This window comes from Pogoniulus pusillus, chromosome 6, assembly GCF_015220805.1.
Source record: "Pogoniulus pusillus isolate bPogPus1 chromosome 6, bPogPus1.pri, whole genome shotgun sequence".
NCBI classification, from domain to species: Eukaryota; Metazoa; Chordata; class Aves; order Piciformes; family Lybiidae; genus Pogoniulus; species Pogoniulus pusillus.
The window spans coordinates 13,902,649-13,908,648 of NC_087269.1; positions in this window are offsets into that span (position 1 = coordinate 13,902,649).

The following is a 6,000-nucleotide window of genomic DNA, read 5'->3' on the forward strand; positions in this document are numbered from 1 at the left end:
GGTGGGGTTTCTTGCTATGCAAATGCTTGGGAACAGCTGCCCTGCCGGCGTGACTCATTTCCTGCTCTTGTGTCACATTCTGGTCAGGCCAGTTTGGCAAAGGCTTTCTTCTCTCCTCTGGCTTCTCCTCCTTCCTTCTCTCACCGCCGATGGCTGGGGATGTGCATTCACTGAGTCCCTGGCAGGATGAGGCAGGATTTTCAGGAAACTGCGTCAAAGCCACAAAACCTCCATATATATGTGTGTGTGTGTGTGTGTGTGTAAAACCCCAACCCAGCAAAAAGCACAGTGCAGCTTTCTTTTTTTCTTTTTTCTTTTCTCCTGTTTTTTGAGCACAAGGGAGATTGGAGGCTGAAGGAGCTCCACTGCTCTTCCCCCAGTTAGGATGGCTGCAGATGAGACGCAGCAAGAGCTGTAAAAGTTTTGCTGGGCAGTTAAGAAGAAAAAAAAATGCAGGGTCTAATTTTACCCTCTGCTGCCAGTCAGAGAGGTGCTGCTGCAGCCAGGCTGCCAGCGGACAGTCTTTTACAGGGGTGAGCATCTGCCAGCCCTGGCGTTTGCCTGGCATTTCTTATTCCTCAGCAGTGCTTCAGGGCAGCCTCACCACTGTGCCCTGAAAAACTGACTGTCCAGCGTTAAAAGTAACTCTCAGTGGGGTCAGCAAGGGATGCCAGCAAGTGCTGGCAGACCTCAGTGTTGTGGGCTCCTACTATAGGTCAGGGCAGGGGAAGGAGATGCCTGGAGTGGATTCTTCCAGCAGTCCAGGCTGGTACTGCCCAAAGACCAGGCTGTGCTGTGGGCAGAAAAGTCACTTTCTGAGGAGTTTGCCTCCTGGTCTGTGTTGTAGCTTTGAGTCCAGAATTTACAGCCTCCTGGGTGGCCATGCAAGCCTTTCTGCCCCAGGGCTTTTCTTCACCTCCACCTCCTGGTGCCCCTTTGTTGCCTGCGAGGCCAGGGCAGAAAGCAGCAGCCCCTTGCCTCGAGCCTGTGACTACTATTAGCCCCGTCTCTGCCCTTGCACCAGCCCCGTCCCCTGTGCAGCGAGCTCTGGCACAGCATCCCACACTGTAGCTGGGCAACTCCCTGGTGGAAAGATGGAGCTCCTCAGTGCTGCTAGCCCAGCAACGAAGTTGGGGACATGAAGCTGCCCGCCCCAGTGCAGTGACTGGGGAACGGTACCCACCCAGGCTGAAGCGTAACCTTTTGCAATCTTCACTCTAGAGCAGTTTCTCAGCCTTCCTCTTCCTTTTCAGCATGCTCCCTGCAATTAAAGCCAGCTGCAGCCAAATGACCCAGTGTCACACACATGCTAAAAAGACCCCTGCCAGGCAGCTACTGAGCTTTCCTTTGAAGAGCAGAGCATCTGCCACCACCATGCCCCATGAAACCCCCAAACCTGCAGTCCCCAAACCCTCAAGTCCCACAGTGCCACAGATCCCTTGCTCCCTGCAGCTAGGGGAAAGGCAGTGTGAGGGCAGGGGCTCAGTGCAGAGCTGCAGCCCATGCACTGCCCACTGCCAGGGCTCTCCTGAAAGCCAAGAAGTCTGTTTGCCCACAGCGAAGGGAAGAGCACAAGGGTGTCGGTGTAATGGTGTAAATCAGGCCAGGAAGCATTGCTAATAAACTGTCACCCCTAGTTGTGTAATGGGAACAATTATGGGTTTAGGTCTTGCTAAGACACCAGGAAGGAAAACATGGCCTGTCTGAGGGTAGGAGGAGTGTAGTGGCAAACAAAAAAAAACAGGAGGGTCCTGTTGACAGAAAATGGAGCTGCCTTCGTGCTGGAAGCATTTCCGTCCTATCCCAGTGCATCAGCAGCCTGGGGCTTGGATTGATTCCCATGCATGGGGGATGCAGGGAGTGAGTTCTCAGCTCTTCCTGTGCTCTGCTCCTTCTCCTGGGCACTCCAAGTCCCTAGGGACTCAAGAGAGGCAGTTTTAACCCCTCTGAAATCCCTGATCCTAAACCCACCCTGCTCAGCTCAGCGCAACACTTGATATCTGCTGTTCCCGCATAGTCCTTCCTTGGGGTCCATCAGGGACCCATGTGTAGCAGCATCAGTGCTGGGCTGTGCCAGGAAAGCCTAGAGAAGTGTCCAAGCTGTGCAGCCACTGGCAGCCTTTCTCTCCCCGAGGAGCAGCCAGGCTTTCCCTGCTGCCCACCACTTTGTGCTGCCCACTGCAGCACTGGGCAGCGCATGCCTCTGCTTATCCCTCCCTTTCACCAAGGTAGCCCTGAAGCCACTGGACAAGTCTCTCCCAGGATGTCTGGAGGGGTGCTTTGGTGCTGGTAGCGGTCACCCAGAGCTCAGCCAAAATAAACACAGGGCTCCCATGAGCAAAACCCCAGGGCACTGCCAACCCCCCAGGGCAGGAGCACTCGTGCCCCCTCCATGGAGGCTTTCAGAATGAATCTGACCCGTACACATCTCAAAGAAGGGGCTGCGGCGGCCAGCAGCCAGGGTTAGCCTTTAACCACCCAAAACACGGCAGAGAGGGAGAGGAAATTCTTGAGGCATCTATTAACATAGAAAGAGTCATACTTTACATTCGCTCCCACTTATGGCTTATAAATGATTACTGCACCTTTTAATAAATGGTTACTCAAGTGTTAGAGTCCAAACAAGTTGATGGGTTGCTTATTACCACAGTTTATAACCTTTTATGAATGCCTTCTGTTGATGTACTTATAAACATCCATACCACGTACTTCTCGTGTCTTGACATGTTGATCGCATCTGTTCAGGGTTTATTAACTCTTGAGCTGCTCGGCAGCGGCAGAGCGCGAGGAGGGATCCTGCAATTTATCTGTACCAATCCGCGTGGCTCAGGATGCATACCTGCACAGGAGGTGCTGGCTGAGGGGCAAACTGGGCAACCTTTGCCATCTGAAAGAGCTTTGAAGTGAGTGAAATGCAGCCGCACCAGGAGCGAGCTGGCACTGCGATGTTGCTCTTGTGGGTGCGGAGTTTTTGTTGCTATCAAGGAAAAAGAGCTGAGGGAAGTCTGTGGCAGATTCTTCCTTTCTTGAAGGCATTAAGCCGAAAAAGGATGTTGTCCTGAAGTGCTCATTTGAATCAAACCCACAACTTATTTGGCTCAGCATGAGAAGAATTGAGTGAAATTCTCTGCCCTGCAAACAGGGGAGGTCAAATGGGATGATTTAATGGGTTCTGCTGGCCTGGAAATCCATGGAAACATCCTTGGCGGTCGTCGTTCATGCGCAGCCGAAGCCCCCCTCACGTCATCTTGCAAATAATGAAATGAGACTCTCAATAAGCTGAATAATCAGAAAACAATTTTCCAATAAAAGCATCCCCCAAAATCTCCTTTTAAGGCAAGGATTGGGATTCCCACCGCCAGGCATGTTCCCAACGCCTCCCGTTATTGTTCAGCTGCCTGTACCGGGGCCGGGCAGGCTGCCATGCCACCCCGCACTTCCAGGGATGCTCCCTGCTGCATGGCCTGGTCAGCCCTCCTGCTTCTGAGCTCTTTTTGCCTCGATTTTTCCCTATTTGTCAGATGCTTCAGATAATTTTCCTGTTCAAAAAGCACGCAGGGAGTATGAGGTGCCCCAGCCCTGCATTTTCTCCAATGGTTTTAACAGCCAGAGAAGAGATCTGTGCTCTAAGCAGACAAGAGACAGTCCCATCTCAGGCATGAAACCGACTCTCTCTGGTCACCTTGGCCTAGACACACCTGGAGGTTTTTTAATATGAATCTATGCTTTCCCCTTTGCTTCCCACTCCTCAGCTCTTCCAGAGCAGGTACCCTATCTCTGGCAGCAGCAGCATCTCCAGCGTGGGGCAGCCTCACTCTGCTGGAGCATGGAAAGCCTGAGGAAATGTGAGTGATGGGAAAGGGCATTAAAAATATTTTTCCTGTTGGAAAAAACAACCCAAATTTGAGCAATGTTTTGTTTTGGTGTGGTTTTTTTTATCTTCTCCAGCAAGCTGCCACAGCAATGGCTGCTGCCTCAAATACACCCACTGCCAGTGCATCCCTGCCACAGGTGAGCAATGCGGGGACAAGGGGCCAGTGCCTGCACTGGCTGTGCCACTATGGCCTGCCTTGTGTACTGCTGAGTGATGAGGTGCCAGGGCAAGACAGGCACATTTTTTACTCCAAAGCAAACTCTGCTTGACAAAGGGAACAGCTGTTCTGAGAAGTATTTGCAGAAGCCAGAGCTTTTGGGTGTGCTGTGAGCTCCTAGACAGGGAGCTGGGATATGCAGGAGGCTTCCCAATGGAAGGCACTGCCAGGGCGAGGTCTGTCCTTCCCCACCCTGCCAGGTCCCGTTTTTCTGCACTGGAAGGTGAGGCTGTGACTTGCAGCAGGATAAGGATGCTTGCCACTTGCCTGCCATCCCTGAGGCTTGCTGTGGGGCAGAGGGGTGCTTGTCCTGTGTGTGTGAGGTAGCAATACCCGGCCTATCCCAGCTGCTTCAGGCCTCTCTCTGGTTACAGTTTGGCCACAGAGCTCCCAGGAGTGCAGGTGTTAATGTGTCAGGTCCTGCACGCTGGGGTGTGCTGGGAGCCTTTCCTTTGCACTGAGGTGCTGCTGCAGCCAGCTGTGCCACAAAGGCCAGCAAGGCTGGAGAGAACAGAGGCAAAAAGAGAGGAAAAACAAAAATCCAAAAGGAGCTTGTGTCACCCATGAATCTATGTTTCTGGCTGCTGCATGCTGCACCACCCTTGTGGTCCGAATGAGCTAAAGCACAGAGAATCTCACCCTCGCACAGCTGCACCGTGGACCTGGGGCACATGACAATGGGCAACGCGCTGCAGAGGCGATGCTATGGGTGGAGGCTCAGGGGTCAGGACCACTCCTGGCTGCCCAAGCCCAGCACAACCAGCGGCCACACTGGCTCTGCCCTGAGCAGGCAGAGACCACTTGCTGTGCCCTACTCATCCTGCCCTGTTTCCCTTCTTGCCCCACAGGTACGCCTCCTTCCTCAGTGAGGTTTCCAGGCACTGCCATTCACTTTTCAGATGGGATACAAGCCCCAGATCTCCCTCCACATTCAAAAAACCCACAAGAAACCAAGAGGAGAGAAATAAACAAACAAACCCTTCCTTCTCCTGGCTTGGCATCTGCTCGCAGCCCTTCCATTATTAATTAGAGAAACTGCCGGCATTATTAGCAGCAAACCGCCCCTAATGAAGTTCAGAGCCGCAGATCCAGGAGGGGCTCCCAGACACCACTTTTCAGAAACCTTAATTAAATTCCCTGCCCGAAGGTGCTTTCAACTGGGGTGGAGGCAGAGCAGCAAGGCTGCCTGGGCTGGGCATGTCTGAGCCAGTGGTGGGGCTAGAGATGAAGTGTGACAGTGGGAGAAAGGCACCCTGCCCTGCCACTGCCCCAGGGACACTCCATCCCTCTAGATTTGGGGTGACTCAAGGGTCTGGCTGAGAGGTGGCACTGCAAAGGAGGTGCTACTGCCTGGGCATCACAGGGAGGGTGAAAATGGATCATTTTCATTCATTAATTTAACCAAGTGGTCAGTAGGGAGGGTTCCCTGCATTATGCAAGCAGGGGGGTCTTTGGCTGGTCCTAGCTGTGCTGTGCTTGCAGGCATGTCCTAGCAGAGTAGCTCTTTGTCTACAAGGGCTGGGAATTCAGCTCTTGCACATCTTTTCCCTCTAACCCTTTCTCTGCACACAGCGATCTCCCTTTCCCCTCCAGATATTCCACCCTTCTTCTTTCTGACCTTAAAGGAATTTATTACAGAGGAGTGTAAAAAGCTTACTGCAAAATCGTTCTGCGTTACTGGGAAATCATTGCAACATTAGCTCAGTAATATCTTTTCCTAAGTGTTTGCCGTGTCTCTTCTCCAGCAGATTCGGTCTCTGTGCGCACATCCACACCCCCGCGAATCTCGCTGAATCCAAGAGGTGCTTGGCAAAGGACAGGAGTGTGAACCTGACCCAGCACTCACCCTGGCTCCCTCCTTCCCGCCCTAGCAGATGAAGTTACCATTGCCTGGCCTTCCGGCTGCGTC